Raw genomic sequence first — 18,511 nt, forward strand, 5'->3', positions numbered from 1 at the left:
CAGTACTATAGAAAGTGGCGGGGTGGACTGCAACACTCTAAATGTGGTTATTTTTCTTGTTAAAATATAAATACAATATTTACATTATAAAATTAAATTTATATTAAAAGGATAATTTAATAAGAAAAAAAGGAAGAACGGTTTTCATTTTTGTATTTTCTGTACTGAAGTTTAATAATGTATATTATGTTTAATAAACGGTCTATGTGCAATCACTTATTGCACCCTACAATTAAGGAAATTAGAGTCCCAAAATAGGAATATTTTATCGAAAACCATATTTTTCAAATGACACACAATTTTATTTGTTCATACTTGTTTAGAAATTGCATTTGTGCTAGAAGTAAACGTTAACCAAATTTGCTAAAATTTTGTATTTCTGTTCTTCTGATCTAGTTGAAGTAATTAAAATTCAGATTTTTAATTAGGTTCCGCTGGACAACTGCATCACCCTAATATACATAAGACACTATAAAAATATATATACAGTGCTCATGTTATACATTCACACGTCTGCATTATTTAATTGATACAACTACACTATAATTTTTTACAACACACAAAGGAAAAAAATTGTTTATACACAAATTTAGTATAACTTTTGATTGTATTAGACTATTAATTTATTTTTTTTAAATACTAAAGACAAAGGTTACATCTTAAGTGCAGAATTTGCATTCATAATATAATTGCAAAAAGCCGTAGTAATTAAAATTCAGTATGTGTCTTCAAGAGTACAGTTATGTATTTAACAGAGTTTAAACTATCGCTGATTAAATTTCCGTATCATTAATTATGAGAGAATTTATAGGAACATCATAATGTGCTACAAATATCATTACTCTAAAGCTTTAAAAACACACATATACAATATAAGTTATACTCTTCAAGAGATATCATTTTTCATTATTTTTTTAAAATATGTCTTTTTTTTTTAAAGATAAGAAATCATTTGGCATAGTTAAGCCTATGATTGTAGGCAGACAAATTGAGGTTTTTTAATAATTTGTTGTGCTCACAAAACTCATTCGCAGATTATTATATTTTAAACCATTCTGATTATATCCTGTGATTAATAAAATAAAAATATTTTTTTTGTATTTAAGTGCATTTCCTTTTTATACTTTGTCATTTACTTTTGCAAAGTTTTTGGGATTTTGAGCCTATCATTGTGTAGCTTTTTGTTCAAAAATATATTAAATATTTCTACTAAAATATTTATTTTTTTAGAAAAAGGCCGTTATTCATACATCAAGATTGTCTTTTCACCCTCTTGAATATAAAATAAAAAAGTAACTAGATTACTTGTTTTATACTATTATTTTCATTTTTATCAGAATTAGTTATTTTAGTTTATTATTATAAGCTTCTATTTAATACTACTTCTAAATTTTGTAACAAATAAATTAGTTTTAATAGTATTTTATAACCCTACATGATATTGGTCTTAATCGATAAATGAAGGTTATTTGAGTGTGACTACATAAGCATATATAGCCTCGTAAAACTAAGCCATTCCCTGAAAAATGAGCCTGCATTATTTTTATTATTTATATTACTCAATTTATATGCTACCCATTAACATCGTTGCTTCTATTATATCTTGCGACATGAAAAAAGAAAGAAAAAAAAGCTCAAAAACAATTGGTGGTTAGCCAATTTTTCCCAATGATAGAATTATTATTATACAATTATTGTTAATAACTTTTACGACTGAACAAGAGATAATTCAAATTCAACCAGTGAACTTTTGAGAACTGATAAGGGGGGAAAAAATATAAAAATTGACGTATATTAAAAGTTAGAAACAACTTTATTTATTAGGAAGTTTTAAGTATAACAAATCTATTTTTAAATGTGGTTGCAACTTTTATAACTATTTTATGCAATTAATAATTTGCTTACATCGACTTTGCTCAGTTCACTTGAGTTTTTGACATACGCTTTTAGAAATATAAGGATATTTCTAAAAATAGTTGACTGAATTAAATTCAGACAACTAAATGAACCAAACAAGGCTATTCTATACATTTATTGTCGAAATGCCTATGAAAACTTATTAAAATATTGTGGCAAGGACTATATTTTTTATAGACCTTTTTAAACAAATTTATGGTTGCTAATCAGATTCATTTAACTTCCATTTCCTATATTTCTAGAGAAATAAATATGCTTTGTATATGGACTTCACTAAAAGATTTCTAGGTTTGATGGAGTAAATGTAGTACTATAATGGTTACTTATACTTAATCAGTGCAACAACATCTAACCAATTAAGGGAACATTAAAAAAAAAGAAGTTATTTTCGAATTGAATGTATCTAAAATGTACATTTTACATCATACTTATATAAAGTTGGAATAGACTGTAATTGGGAATTATATTGCAAATATTTATTTCTAAAATGATGATTCATAGATGACTTAAACAATCATCAAATACTATTATTTGAGAGTTATACAGCTGTAATACTTATTAATCGAGGATTCAAACCTGTATAATTTCATAGTCTTTGCACTTACCAAAGTTCTTTAAAATTACACATTTTAATAATAATTCAATTCTATTTTTTTATTTGGTATAATTGATATTACTGATAGTTTTTTTAATTACATATGTTGCTTTTATTGTGATTCATAATTCCGTTTAATTAACGTTTCATGTAAATACAAATAATATTATGTTCTTCTGCATTTGATTGAATAAAAAATTTATATATGAACTGTATATTATCTGACTATAAACTTTGAAATAACCTAATCCCATGTCATAAATAACTACTTTTTACAAATACTTTAAGCCATCTCTCACTTGATCTACTTATATTTATTATGTAGTTCCTTCAATGTATATTAATAAAACAAAACTTGTCTGTCTTTCTATCTGTATGAATATATGAAAACGAGTGCACTGTATATAGTGTTTATACGTAATAAATATATTTTGATCTATGGAATTACAATGTAGTCATATGAATGAATTATTGCATCGAATGGGTATATAAGAAGGACTGTATTAGTCCTCCTTGGAAAAAGTAATAATGGAGACGTATTAATAAAATATTGCAGGAGTGTGCATTAGACTAATTTAATTTTCGAATTTCGATTATGGATAGGCCAGAAAAGTTGTCTTGGAGTATGAAAATAAGGTTTGTGGCTATATTTTTTGATAAACACATATATCTGATTTTTTTAAATAAACAATTGTTAGATGTAAGGACAGCCAGAAGATTTGCCATCAAATGTGCTTCCAACTATCGGTGACATATTAATAAGTTATTTGTGGTATCGAATGCAACTAAAGACAACACCGAAGAATCCGTCACATAAACTAATTTCTAAAACGCTTATTTTAAATTTTACTGGTATATGGGAACCATCGTTGATACCTATCGTTTCTGAAACAAGAAAATTTCAAAAGATCGACAATCTCCATGATCAATATAAAAGCCTACTTAAAGTGAACAAGGACAGAAAAAATTTGGAAAGTAACGAAAGAAGAAAGGAGTTTTATAGTAAATCAACGTGGACTTAGATTGATGTTTATTGGTGGAATTGGTTTATATTATAAAAGCAAAATTTGATTATTAGCTGACGCCTAATTATTAAAAGGTAATGTTGGTTACTACCTCTCATCTTTAAATAAAAACATAAATTCATCTGTATACTTTGAATAAGCCAACATATTTGTTTCGCCTTGAAGTACCACAATGAATATGCAAAATTTCTTAAACTTGTGATAACCTTGCCTACAAAAGTTTTTTTTTATCATGTATGCACATGTATATTGCAGACCTAAGCTCTCATTACCCGACTATTTAACTTGATAGCAGCTAAAGTCTATTACACATATGTACTAGTAAAAAAAAAAATTTAAATGATTGTTGATGATTGAATAATAGAAGGTTCCTTTTTCATTATTATTTATGCAAGTTCCAAAACAATCGTTGAATTATATTATTAGAAGGAAAAACAAAACTTAATTAGGGGGAATCCAATGTTATGTAAGTCCCTTCAATCTGTTGTCGTTCCTGCGTGGCAGCACCATTTAAAGTTCATAAAATTGTTTGCTCTGTGTTTCCGGGATTCCCAAGATATATTCCTTGTTTTACCCTAACAATCAAACTAACGTGTGTACTCACATATTTAAAAGCCTTACTTGCTGGCTTGTTCGTCATTCTTAATTCCGCAAAACCCTGATCAACAAAGCTCCATAATTAGATTTAATAACTATAATAATTAGATAATTTTTTTATCCATTAGATATATATGTGTAATGTGTGTGTGTGTGTGTAGATAACATAAATGTATTGCTATTTTCAAAAAAGGGCGTCTACATGCACATGTGTACATTGTACATAGGCAACTTATAAGGAGTAAAAAGTATAATTACTTAGCAAATAATCTCTGTCTTATTCATCGATCCATAAAGAATCGTCATTGATGCTCTTGTCCATTTCAAAAAACATAATAATAAAATACTTCTTGACGCAGGAATGAGTTATGAAGAGATCTTCCGCATCATCTTTTACTCCAACAGTCTCATAAGATCAAGATTAAGAAGCTTAAGGATAACAACAAGAGCTTTGAGAGGGAGCATTGAAGCCACGAGGACAAGAAAAACCTCAAAAGTGATGTAAAGACAACTTGGCGAATTTCTTCCCTGGTTAATTTGGCCTCTGTCTTTACCATACTTCAACCCCTTTGACTATGGGATCTGGGACATCGTCAAAAGGAAGGCCTTTGCGCACCTCCCATGTGAATATGGATGCCCTAGCGAGTGCTGTAGAGAAGGAGTAGTCTGATAAGTAAGAGAAATACACGAATAAGGCTTACTAGGCCTGCAGGACTATGATTGAGGCCACGTTGGTGATTTAATTGTTTATATAAAGTAAAATAAATATTTAAAGTCTTTCTACTTGTATTTTTTGTGACTGTTGATTAAGTTAAGCTTGGGAAAATTCGTTTTTGCATCCAGAAACTTATGATCTAGGTAAATGTGGCAAAAGTGGTATATTCCTTTGTTAGCTATATACCGCCATACTTATTGTATTAGAAACAATAATTTTTGAATCCTCAATTTCAGAAATTTGATTATTACCTCAAAAGTTTTATGGATGTAATTGAAATATTTAATTAACACAACATACATAGATAAAAATTTAAATTTCTTATGTGCTCTTCATGTGTTAAAAATGTAGTACGTCAGCGAAAATATGAAAATAAAAAAAAACACTTTTTTTTAAAATAACTTAAATCGCATCTAATTCTAAAGGTGTGAAATGAAGAAAAAATAATTACTTTTTTGAATATAAAAATCAGCAAGAAAAGTCAGTTGTTTACTTTAAATAAATAAAAGTTATTGATTTCTAGCCTACATTTCAAAAATCTCTAGTTATTTTATTTTGACCGATTTCCAAAAAAGCAAATTTGTGTTCTTAAAAAAGGAGGAGTATACTAATGTTTACAAAATTTGTGTTCTTAAAAAAGGAGGAGGATACTAATGTTTACAAAATTTGGCAAATTTTGAGGATGCATGAATCTAGTTGGCGGCTTAGGATTGTCTTTCAAATTACCCATTTTCATGTACTCGCATAACAACACAAATTAAATATGCTATTTATGTCTATACGCACATTTTTGTTCAGAAAAAAACAAGAAAATAAAGTTTGTCTGACCATGTACCTGTTAAATTGGCGTATTGAATGCAAAACATTGACCACCCATTACTCAATATTTAGTATATTTGAACTTAGATGTATATATAAGGGTATCTGTGGTAATATAAACCCCTGGGTAATATGGGACACCCTGATATATACTTTACTACTCATTTTAGTTTTATTATTATTTATTTTTTTTGCACTGTAATAGTTGATAAAATTTGTTGTGTAAACAAAAATGAAATATTAACATAGAAGGTAATGTAGTAATAAGCATTAGTCGCTAATAGGAATTTTTTTTTATATACACAATAAAATATATGAAATAAAAACACACTTGTTCGTGTAATATTGGCCATGCCTTTGCGGGTGTTTCTGATATTGTCATTGAACATTCAAAATCATCAATTTGTAGAAGGCACATCTAGAACTGGCACAACTTTGAATTTTTGCATAGATTTGTCAAACTTTCCAAAGTCAGAAGTGTAATCTATATAAAGCCTAATTTGAGACTTGTTACCCACATTATATGTAATGTCTGTTTACGTATTATCATCTAAGTAGTCACTAAATACAAACAATAAACGAATTTTGTTGCATATACTAATGCAACCTTGGTGGCCCATATTACCCCATGTTCAGGTTTTCATAAATCCCCCCAGCTTCAAACAGTTTTGTGCGTTAGAGATAAGTGCTAATAATTTTTACTGAACAACATCTAATATCAAATTTCTAGGTACATGACTATAATAGATAAAGAATATAGGTGATTTTGAAAAAATGTCTTATATTACCACAGGTACCCACATACAGTATAAATGATGTATGATACAATTTTAGTCTTAGTTTTTTTTTTTTTTTTTTTTTTTTGTGTGTGTGTTCCATTAATTAGTCAGATGGAGTTGTACTGATTCAGTATAAGTAAACATTATGGTATCACAATTACTCTTTTTGACCTACAAATCTACGCACACTGAGTTCAAGAGAATAATTTCTCAATGGTGTGTTGCCCATTAAACAATGTCGTTCCATTTACAGTTTAAAAATTGAGTATAAAATGTATCAATGGGCAATTATTTCTTAATGTAAAAATTTATGAATAAGCAATCTATTTTTTATGAGTCAAAAACTAAGATTCACCTTTGATAATAAGTGTACGTTCTTTAATATAAAAAAATACTTGTCTCAACAAAATTAGACTATAAAACAGTAATTTACAACCTTGACATCACTGTGAAGACCAATAGTATTTTTTTCATATGCTGCAATCCCCACTCCCTGCAATAATTTATTATACATGTGATTTCTTGCTGAACCCTCAACGATGTACTGCATAGCATAGATAATTATATAGATCGACAATTTTTTTTATTGTCAATGTTGTTATCGACTCGAGATGATGTCAGCTGTTGTTGGGGTATTTATGCTACAATAATCTATAAAAAAAATCTTTTTTATTTTTTTATTATAAAGAATATATTATATAAGTACAGGATTGATCTTATTTATTGGTACAAATTTTATTTTTTTCAATAGTAAAATTTAAATGAGATTTTTTTAGGACATTTATTTATAAAAATCATCTGAAAATATTGCTCGTCACATATTTATTCAATATGTGAGCTCTCAGCTCTAATAGTTGCCTCAATACAAGACCTAAATCCCTTGGAGACCTTGATTATATAGTCAAACTTGAGCTTGGTCCACTCCGTCTTCATGGAAGCCTCAAGAGACTGGACACTCCTGTGAGGAACAGCACATACTCTTTCCTCTAGACACGCCTAGGTAGTGTATTCCAAGGGGTTTGTGTCTAAAGAGGAGGGCATCCACATTTTGAGGTCCCAAAAGTTGTCCCAAACTTTTCTTTTGACTAAAGCAGCACTTTCTTATCCAGTGGTTCGATGTAAGCATCTGCATTGAGCCGCTCCTTCCTCTTCACAAAATGGGAATGCAGACTCCACAACACCCAAGACCATGGCTCCGGAAAGATTTTTTTGTTTTTTGAAGACATATCTCACTCAAGTTAAGTTGTTTGGATGCTTGTTTGTGATGTAGCGGCTGTTCTGCTTATTCATAGTGGCATCAACGGTGAAATTTTTTCATCAGAAAAGAGAAAATTTTTGTCCCATTTCTTGTTGGTCTTGAGAAAATTTAGAATCTTCTTTGCTCTTTCCAACCATTTCACCAAGCTCTGTTCATACATAAGATGTCCTGTTGTCCTCCTCCGTGATTTTGAACCAATGCCATTCCAGATTTAAAAAAATAAAATTTGTACCACTACCAAGATGAGATCAAACCTGTATATCATACTGCCAAGACATAAAACAGATGACGTGATCTTACTCGACTCAAATGTCCTCGAGCAGTCTATGTTCTGGAAACTACGATTTTGAATTTTAAGAACATATTATTAAAATGAGAAATGAAAAGATATGAATAATTAAGAAATATATTTGTATTTTCTACTTACAATCCACGCATTTTTACCATATAAATTGTTTTGATGAATTGCTGTATATAAATACAACTTCATAAAGTTCTTATAAATCTTATAAAAGATCCTTTTTTTAGCTCAATGAAGCCAAAAGTGGAGTTTTTATTTTAATCATATATTTTAGTAGCAGAGTAATCTAAGTATCTTTTTTCCAATTATCTTCCATTACTTCTTTCATACACCTAGATAATGATGACCTTAATGTGGCATATAGTATGTATGGCAAATGCCTAGTGCCTACATTATCTATACTGCATTTAATATGATGTATAATATTTTTCTTCTTACTCATAGTTGGATTCGATTATCAGGACTTCATTATCAATCAAACTTCAGAATATCACATATTTTAAGGAATGCAATCATATATGACAAATTAATACTTATGGATTTCCATATGATCAAATAAAACTGAAATACAACTATGCACTGATATATATGTAGATAGAGGCATATGGCTGGATATAAATAAATTTATTGAAGTAGTTAGCTTCAAAATACTCGTAATGGTTCAATAAGAATAAAAATTATTACTATTTTTTTGCAGCGTAAACTATCCAAATACCAAACAATTCTCTTAATATCTTATGAAATACTAATGTTAATATTAGTAAATGTAATAGGTATATACTATAATGTATACATTCAATCAAGGCATTGCAAAAGGTATCATACTATATTTACAAAATCTTCACACTTTATAGTTACTGTATTGACATTATAGATTATTAATTGCGATATGTATGACTTAATAAAGTTTATATAATTTGATTTTACTTTTTATGAAATGAAAAATATTCTTCCACAAATCCTAAGTTTTTTATATTTATGAAAGTGTCCCTTGGATATATATTTAAATCATTAGGTAAATATCTAAAAATCAATTGGAGTGAAGATATCCCAAGTTCTGTAGGCATAATAAAATTATACATTTAATTTCCATTTACTTCTTTCAAAGAATAGATATATTAAGAAGTGTTACTTCCTACAAATAATTAATTCATTCTTATTGTGGAAAAAGTATCTTGAATAAACTAACTCTCAGGTAAAGATCGTTTTTACATTACTTCATAATTCTGAAAGTCTGCCGGTTTAAATAATTCTAAAAAATTAAATTTTATAAGAATAAAGATCCTTGCTTCTATCTAACATCAATTTTTTAAGGCACTATATGAAGTTCCCTTAAGATTAAACAAAGATCTCGTTTTCTTTAGTTTTTCTCAAAATTGCGTCACTTTGAGTTTATTAATCAATATTATTCAATTGATAATAGCATTTTTCACTCTTTAAATATTTAAAGTTTGTCAAAAATGAATATATTTAAAGTTTGTCAAAAATGAATATATTTAAAGTTTGTCAAAAATGAATATATTTAAACTTTGATCAAGCAATACTAAATTCAAATGTATTAACCACTATTATACATATGATTACCCCATCCTAATTGTTTAAAGGTACAAATAAACATTTAATTACCAAATATGTCGATGTATGTAGGCTCGTAAATATTGTACATATTTTGACAGCTTTCAATACATTCCTCAATAAAATAATTAAATAGGTAAACTAATTGCACGAACATATTTTTACGAGTAGCATTTAATATTAATGAACTTTTGACTGACTTAACTTTAAGTATAAGTATAAAAAACATATTCAAACTTTGAGTAATAACAATTCTTCATTAATTAATCAATTTTTTAAAATGAAGTTAACATTTGTAGATACCCCATTCTTCGTGCCTTAAAAATGGTTAAAAGTCATCCTAATCGAGTTTACATACAAGAGTATTCTCCTGCATAATTTTAACAATCAAATATAGATCAATATAGATTGAAAATGGTCTGTTATATTTAATAACTTTTCTTTCTATAAAATTTGTTAATAAAATATTAATCCAAGAATTGAAATTAATGTAAAGAGAATAAAGTAATTATGTAATAAAAAACAAACATTCGTAGATACTACCATCTACAGTATATGAAATACAGAGTCTATATTGGTTGTTTCTGTTATTAGGAATGGAAGGAATGCATTGGTTGACATGATAATTGTGGGAATGTCAAATACTGTTATATTAAAATTCAACTGTAATCATATTTAAGTGCATATGATGAGAAAATTCAAATCATTGTATCCTTAGATAATAAGCCTTTGACCAAATCTGTTGAATGGGTATATAACCATAAAAAGTCAAATGCTATGGTGATTTTTAGTAAAGATTATTATTAGCAAATTTGTTATTTTAAACAATTGATGGCTATTTTATCTAATTTTATAATTTATTACCTTTGCAAAGAAGCTTATACTTTTTTATAAAACTGTAATTTAAGAATAGTAATTGTTATAAAAATACTATCTAAAGGTGTGATATGGGTAAAATCAAAGTTAATGTACTCTGATCTTCATTACCTGTTCATTTTCATTGGTTAGAAATTTTTTTGAAAATATATTTTTTAAAGGTGGGGAAATTCATTAAATTTATGTTTCATTATAATCCATAAAATAGAGTATGTCTATCTTTTGCAACTAAAAATTATCTTACCTTTCTTCAAAAAAAAAAAATGCCTAGTAATGCTTCATAAATAAACAAAGCAATGTTCATTATTTGTTATTATTAGTGATGAAAATCTTGTGTATCTTGGGAATGTAAAAAAAAAAACAGCAGAAAATCAAAATTTGAAGAATCTTTTAGAGGAGAGCAGTTCAGCTTTCATGATGTTACATTAGATCAGCTACAATAAGTTGTAACGAGAGAGGAGGGAGAAAAGTAAATAAATAAGGACATTGGAAAGAATTTATTCCGATGTCGATCGACAATTCTACTCTGAGTCCAACATGGGCTTACAGTTATAACTCCGTAAGAATTCCTCAGGATTACTCTCCGTCTTTTATGAGCACACTCAATTAGGTTTTTAATATAATAGAATATATTAAGAATGGATGTTCACTACTCAGTAGTTAAATAATCATGACAACAGCTTAGGAAAAGAAAATTAATTTTTCAGACTACCAATAAATAATAATAATTATAAAAAACGGCCAGCTAAAAATTACATTCGACTTACATCATAATTCATAAGCTATTATTTTTTTCCCCCTAAATAACCAGTGTAGTAGTACTTTATTTATATTTGATAGATTACATAGTTGTATATTTAAAAAAATAAAAATAAAAAAAATAAACAACTACCTTGTATTGATTACATAATAATATAATATATTGCCCAAACTATCCCTTTAAGTAAATATTGTTTTTTCAAACTAGATATTTTGCCCATATTAACAAAGGTTTAATAATATTTAATTATAAATAATAAAACTGTTAATGTAAGGGTTCTCCACATGGATTTTAATCTTGAAAGAATCAAAAAAATAACATTGAGTAACTCAACATCTTAATACTAATATGTGGTCATTTCTTGACTCCTTATCACATCATATATCTATACAAGATACATATACCAAAGTATCTATTTCATTTTGATGATTATGTATGCCCATCTATCTAGCAGTGACTAAATATTTAGCAAAATTATAGATATCAGTTTCTTTGTTCTTTGAAAAATACAACATAAAATCATATGACTTTTAATTGTAAAGTAGAATTTTATTAAAAGGGATGGCATTTTTTATCTTTTATATCAATCAATGAAGTATGAACTGCCTAAGTAATACACATATACATGCAAAATCTCTGCACCCATATGGATTACAACGGAAACATCAAACAGGCTTGAATCAAATCATTAATAGTTGTACTTGATCCTTTGCATTTTATCATTGTTAATTTAATTTTGTTTGAATATTTACCTTTAAAAAAAATGCAGTTAGAATCTCATATACAAACAATAATACTTCTTCTATAACATATTCCTAAGATTTGAAAAAAATACCTACATAGATAATATTGCGACTCCATAGGCTTTAGAAATAGGTATATGCATTTGACACTATATTATGATTTTACATGCATGTAAGTATACTTAATATATATAGGGATATTTAAAAAAAAGAACAGTTAAACAATTTATCAGTTGAATGATCCCCGTTTTACTTTGATAGAGGGAGAGTGGGGCAAGTTGGAGTTCTTCCATTTCTAGCAAACTTCAACGAGCTGTGCTCAAGCACTTTCGTGAAATAACACTTATGTGGATTGCATTAGCTACGGGTCTTAATGCAAGGTGAGTATACCCACCCCTCCGGAGCTATTAATCATCATTTGAATTGACAAAATCGGAGTAAGTGCTGTGTCAGTCCTTAAATAGGACTAAAAAATGCAGTCTCGTCCAGTTCATTTTAGGTTTGGTCCTGTTCAGTTCTAAACACTTATAAAGTTTTGTTCTTGATGATATCACTCAACTAAATTTTTTTAATGAGTTCTAGTACTGACAGTCATAAGGACCAGTCTTAAGACTGGAATGAACCGAAAAACAATTATTGACACAACACGAACCGCAGTTTTCATTAATTGTCTTTTAAATCACAAATATCAGCTTAAATTCTTAAATTTAGTTATATGAAAATATAATTAATTATTTGTGTTTAATTTAATACCTAAATAGAGACTATGTATTGAGTGAGAAATTAATGTTTGAAGTCATTGAGTAGCTGGAAGGCAAATGAGCTCTGCCCAACAATAAAAAACAAGAAAGAACAAAAAATGGAATATTATTGTCAACGTTAAATTTGCTATTACAGCCAAAATACTATTAAATATGTTACAAAATCGGTACCAAAGTAGCATATTGTTTTGAACATTATCTCTCTCCAAATCACATGTAGAAGCTAGGTAATATGTCAAAATACGAAAAGTGTGCCAACTAGTCTCCCTTTTTCTCATATTTTTAATTTGACTATGTTACTAAAAGTAATACTCTATAGGAAATTATGTCAAGGGAACCTGTATTCTGTAGACGGATTTTGAAAACCATTAAAGTCAACTGCTCTTTATATAAAATTAGTTTCCCCAATGAAATTTATGTGTTTTTATTGGTCTACTATAAATATATTTATTTGTATTTGCTAAGTTTTCTCTATAAGAATATTTGTATTACACAAAATCTCTTAAATTTAACGGATCAATGATTAGGATTAAGATACTCAATGTTTAAGGTATTAATGTATTTAAACTTGAACCCTCAGATTATATACATTTGTAGTCCGTTATTAAGATTTTAATCTAATAATCATGTGTGATGTAGCATGCAATATTTGAAAATATGATCTTTCTCACTCTAAGCAAATAAGCGATTGTATTCGAGAATATGGAAAAAATGTAATTTGAAATTATTTACAGGAAATTATATGTATTAGAGTTAAGATTTGGTACGAAATCAATTTTTTTTATGTCCTTCAATTGGTCAGATGGAGTTGCAATGATTATGTAGGAATATTATAGTATTAAAATTCCTTCATTGACCTAGGAAATATCTTTAAAGTCCATATACACTATGTATATTTCCTTTTTTAGGTATTACTGAGACGTGAACCTACGCAAGTTGAATTCAAGAGAATGATTTCTCCCGAGCTACGTCGTTCCATAAATATTTTTTGGATCATTGTAGTCAATATTTCGGTCAAACCTTCTGTCTCAGAGTGTTGATCGATTATTCTGGTTTCATTATATGGACCAATATTCTCCTAATTCCTATTTTATGACTGTTACACATATGAAACGCTGTAAACATCATACAAAGTCTTTGTACCGATATTCACAATTCATCTATGAAATCAGTCTATGTTGAATATTAAATAAAACTGTTCAAGGCCAATTTCTTGTGTGGAATCGTTCTAGATTTAATTTTTGTATCTGACCGATCCCAACCGAACTTCTTTAAAGGATTGAAGTTGTTCGGTCAAAAAAAAAAATATACCGGTATCATATTGGTCTATGATTTTCAGACGGGAATCCAACATTGGTTTATATATTATGTAAACAATAAAAACTATTATTTGATCTGGGAGCCCAAACAGTGTAAGGAATAAATTCGATTTCGTAATTTTGGTCACTGATAAAGATTTTCTGATGAAGTTGTTCTTTCCCTCACCAGAGAATCAGCCCAAAAAATAATGTTTCCACACCCCTACTAGACGGTAGGAATGGTGTTATAGGGGCTATACTCAAAATTTGTCTTTGTCAAAACACTTTTTTGTTAATAACGTCTCTCACTGTTAAAATAAAAATATCATCAAAATTATAGACCTTCCTTTTATTTTCAGTGGGTAAACTTACAAAATTGGTTCGTAAAGCGATTAAACCTCTTGCTTAATAATGAAATGAATATGTTTATAATATTAATAAGAATGTTGTATATGGCAAATATAACAGAAGCAGTTGGTTTAGTTTTTGAGTAAACCTATTTTCTTTATACAAATCCTTCTCCTTTATATGTAAAGGAAAAAAACTATCTTTAAAAAAATCATACTTTAAAAATAAGTTGTTACTAATTTTTTCTCAGAAGCAATTCTTTACCTTATAAACGACTTCCCTTGAAGGTAAAATTGTTATACGCAAATCAATAAAAAAATCTTAGAAACTTCCAGACTTTTGATACAAAATTGATTTTTTTATAAATATTTTTATCTTGGATTTATCATTCCTCTACATAGAATGATATTGACTGTTCTCCTAAGCTTTCAACTGTTCAATTTCTATTATATTTTTATTTAAGAATATTTTTTTTTTGAAATGATTTTAGAATAAGAGCAACCTGTTTGGATATTTGTTAATTTGCAAGCAATTAGAAAAAGTTTAAAAAAGAATTATATTTTTCCTAGAGAATATGAGAAATAGACTTAAACAATATAATTATCCTTTCATCTTCTAATTGTTAAAATTATATCGGCACCGTTTAAAAAAACTTATATTGAACATACAATACAATATGTAAGTATCGGAATGACGTCACTTCATAACTTTTTATCTTCCTTTCAGATGATGAGTCTACTACTGCAATACAAAGTTGTTTCTTAAGATACATCTGGGTTCCACATTAGGTACTGTAGTTTGTGACTCATATTAAGTCTTGTAATAGTTGTTTGTTTTTTTTGTTTTTTTTCTTATAAAATAAATGTATAATGCAATATTGTAAATAGTGTTGAAGGATGAGGCTGAATCCAAGTATCATAATTGCTTTGAGCATCAAGACAAAACAAAATTTATTCCAAGTTATTGAGTTGTTTCTAAATGAATATATGTGCAAGCAAAAAATGCAAATTTATAATTTGTAATGCTGCAAGTATTAACCCTTCATCCATCATATTTTTTTTTATTACAATGACTTTGTTATTGATCCTCCTCTAAGGTTGGGTTGAAATGATGTTGTTGGCTATGGAAACATAAGGTAATTCAGTGAAGTCGTCTATGTATACCTTTATGTATTACATTTTTACTACTTTTGTGACCAGAGAGTGATGATATTCTCTCTCTCTCTATATATATATTCTATTTTGGTTACCTTTTTTTAGCAGTTTGGTCTTGAAAAATTAGATTTGGCCTTTTTATATTTGGTGTAAAATAGAAATAAATTAGAATTTGATAGTTTTGTGTTATATAGCCATTTTTAAAGCAATTTAGCGTAATAGGTTCTGCAGCCCATTCAAATATTTCAAGTGGCAATGCCGGCAATTATATTAAAAGGTTAAACATCCTGGATCTAGTGAATTTTCATCGAAACTTATATTGTACCGGGCCGTGCAGAATTATTTACCGATTTTTGTTCAGAACATATCGTGGACAATAATGACATTTGAATGACTTGAGAAACAATTTATTCATACATTTTTAGAATAATAAAATAGTTTGTGATCAAATTTAATCAATGTAGCCACCATTTGACTCAATGACACTGGTCAGGCGACGTCTGAAGCTGCCACAGACTTGCTGGATGTAATCGGCGTCCATGGAGGCCCAGGCCTTGTTGACAGCAGCCTTTAAGGCATTTATGCTCTTGTGTCGTTTTTTGCAGGCCTTGGTCTCTACGTGCACCTAGATAGGGAAGTCTAGTGGGTTCAAATCTGGGCTCTGAGGGGGCCAGTAGTCCTTGGCCAAAAGTGCATGTTGTCCTTGAGCCACTCCTGAGCTTTCTTGGAAGCGTGGGCGGGTGCTCCATCTTGTTGAAAACCTCAAGGAGAGTTGCCGACTATGGATTTGATCCACGGAAGGACCTTTGACGCCAGAATCTTCACATAATCCCGCTGTTAATCTGAGCCAGTAGGGAACCATACCGGCTTCATGGCCTTCCCGTTGGATCTCCAAACATCTCCAAAGCTCACAACACGGTCATTTTGCATGTTGAAAACAGGATCGACCGTAAAAGTTTTGCCTTGAACCCCAGCAGTTCACCTGCACAACTCGTGGATTGGGCTGTATTATAGGGCATTCGATTGGGTCCTTGATGCTCAGGAAAGCAGAGGCGGTTGAATTTAAACTGCCTTGAAGCCCAGGAGTTTACATTCATCATTCAAGTGTTTCATTGTCTGAATATGATAGAAATTGCAATCAAATTGCGCACGTGGCCATTCCCACGGGGGGGTGACACCCCTTCCCCTTGAAGTTTTCCAAGCGTGCCACGCGGAAAAATTAGGATACCCATTAATAAAATTACAACTATATAAATTTTATATATTGATCCAAAACATTCCAAGTAACAGAAACGCGATAACTCATTTTCATCTTATATGTACTATTAGGCACTAACTGCCCAAAAATAAGGAAAGAATCAGCATATCAACATATCTTTCAACTTCTTTTTTTGTTCTTCTTTCTAGAGATACTTTCTGTACCAGTTCATCTCTTTTTCTTATTATCTGTATATATATATATATATATAATATAATGTGTCCTTTATATGTTCCCACACCGTTAAACTTAGGAGACTAAATTTTTGCATGGGTGCCTCTTTTGAGCTTGGACAAGATAATACGGGGGTGTCAATTTTGGAGGGGGTCATATAAGGGGGGGGGCTTATGCCATACCCAAAACAAAAAAACCGTTTTTTGCGGGTCAGGAAGACAAGACATGTGTTTGAATTATTTATAAAAAAGTTATTGGTGATTCAAAAAACAAACTACACGAATAATTACGGTTTCAGAACACTACAGAATTTGAACTATGTACATTTAAACCCTATGCTACTATTTTGTGTCTATATAATGACTAGCAATTGCTTGCTAAGGCGACCGTTAGGGTATTCTTAAAGGCAGTATAGTTTAGTGACTGTATATTACATGAAAGGTATTATTATGAATTTTAAAAATAATAAACTTTTGTAATAAACCTCAAGTAACATACCATCAAAATATATATTAGGCTGATTTAGTTCCTCCAACATTATTAGAATCCGCGGAACCTAATTTTGTTACTGCGACTAGGTAATTAGAACAAAAATACAAAATTTTAGCAAATTTGGTTAACGTTTACCTCTAGCATAATTGCAACTTCTAAACACGTATGACGCAATAATTTTTTGTTGTGTTTTATTTTAAAAAGATCTATTGACATAAAATATTTCTTTGAACAGTTAAAGATTATCGTGTTTTATAAATTTTTTAGTGACTCTACTTTTCTTGATTGTAGATAATAATAAGTTATCGCACCTAGACTGTAAATTTCAGTTGAGAAAAGAAGAAAAAAAAAAGTTTTTCCTTTTTTGTTATTATTATTTTTTTTTTGCACTAATTATCATCTTCATTACATAATATAAATTTATAATTAAATTAGTTACTACTTTACACATATAAATTGATCATCCGTCAATTCTTTAATACCAACAACTTTGTTTCTTTCTTTCTGTTTCTTTGATTTGGAAGAGAATATTTATCTTTCTCAACCACTTGAAGGATGATCTGTAAGTTTTCCTTTTTTCTAACTTGACCCAATAAGTCTAGCGCTATTTTTAATCCTCTTTATGCTCCATCGTTAACCACAGACAATTTATCAATTTTCTCTTTGCTAGTAAAATGTAAAGATCTGATTCCCATTTTTCACTGATTTCTATCCGAAGCATTTTTCTAGCCTCATCATGTCAAAAAAAGACAACAAAATCGCCAACAAACTACAATAAATCCAGGTAATATACTGTATCTTTTGGAACGTAATTTTCCATATTTTGAGCCATGCCTTTTGCTGCAAGTCTTTGTTCAAAAGTCATTAGTTTTGAAACCATCTTTGTTTTGATGTCGATTCCAACATGATCACAAAAAAATGCTAAGGGTACTAGTTCTTCAGTTAGCTACTACAATTTTTAGGTAGTTAATTCTCTTGTTGATGTTTAATTTTCTTAAATGAACATACTCTTGGTACAGAGCTCCAACCTTTTCAGCCATCTTTATATTAGCGATTATAATAATTA

General features: G+C 29.1%; 2 long non-coding RNA genes across 2 annotated transcripts in view; one reads left to right on the forward strand and one right to left on the reverse strand.

The window, feature by feature from the left end:
- Positions 1–18,511, reverse strand: part of LOC139907104 (uncharacterized) — a 161,734-nt gene that overhangs the window by 65,100 nt on the left and 78,123 nt on the right. The gene's annotated exons all lie outside the window — the stretch shown is intronic.
- On the forward strand, positions 2,978–4,913 carry LOC121128073 (uncharacterized). The gene is made up of 3 exons (XR_005868025.2): positions 2,978–3,148; positions 3,211–3,611; positions 4,494–4,913. It is a non-coding gene; the product is annotated as an uncharacterized lncRNA (long non-coding RNA).

This window comes from Lepeophtheirus salmonis, chromosome 13, assembly GCF_016086655.4.
Source record: "Lepeophtheirus salmonis chromosome 13, UVic_Lsal_1.4, whole genome shotgun sequence".
NCBI lineage: Eukaryota > Metazoa > Arthropoda > Copepoda > Siphonostomatoida > Caligidae > Lepeophtheirus > Lepeophtheirus salmonis.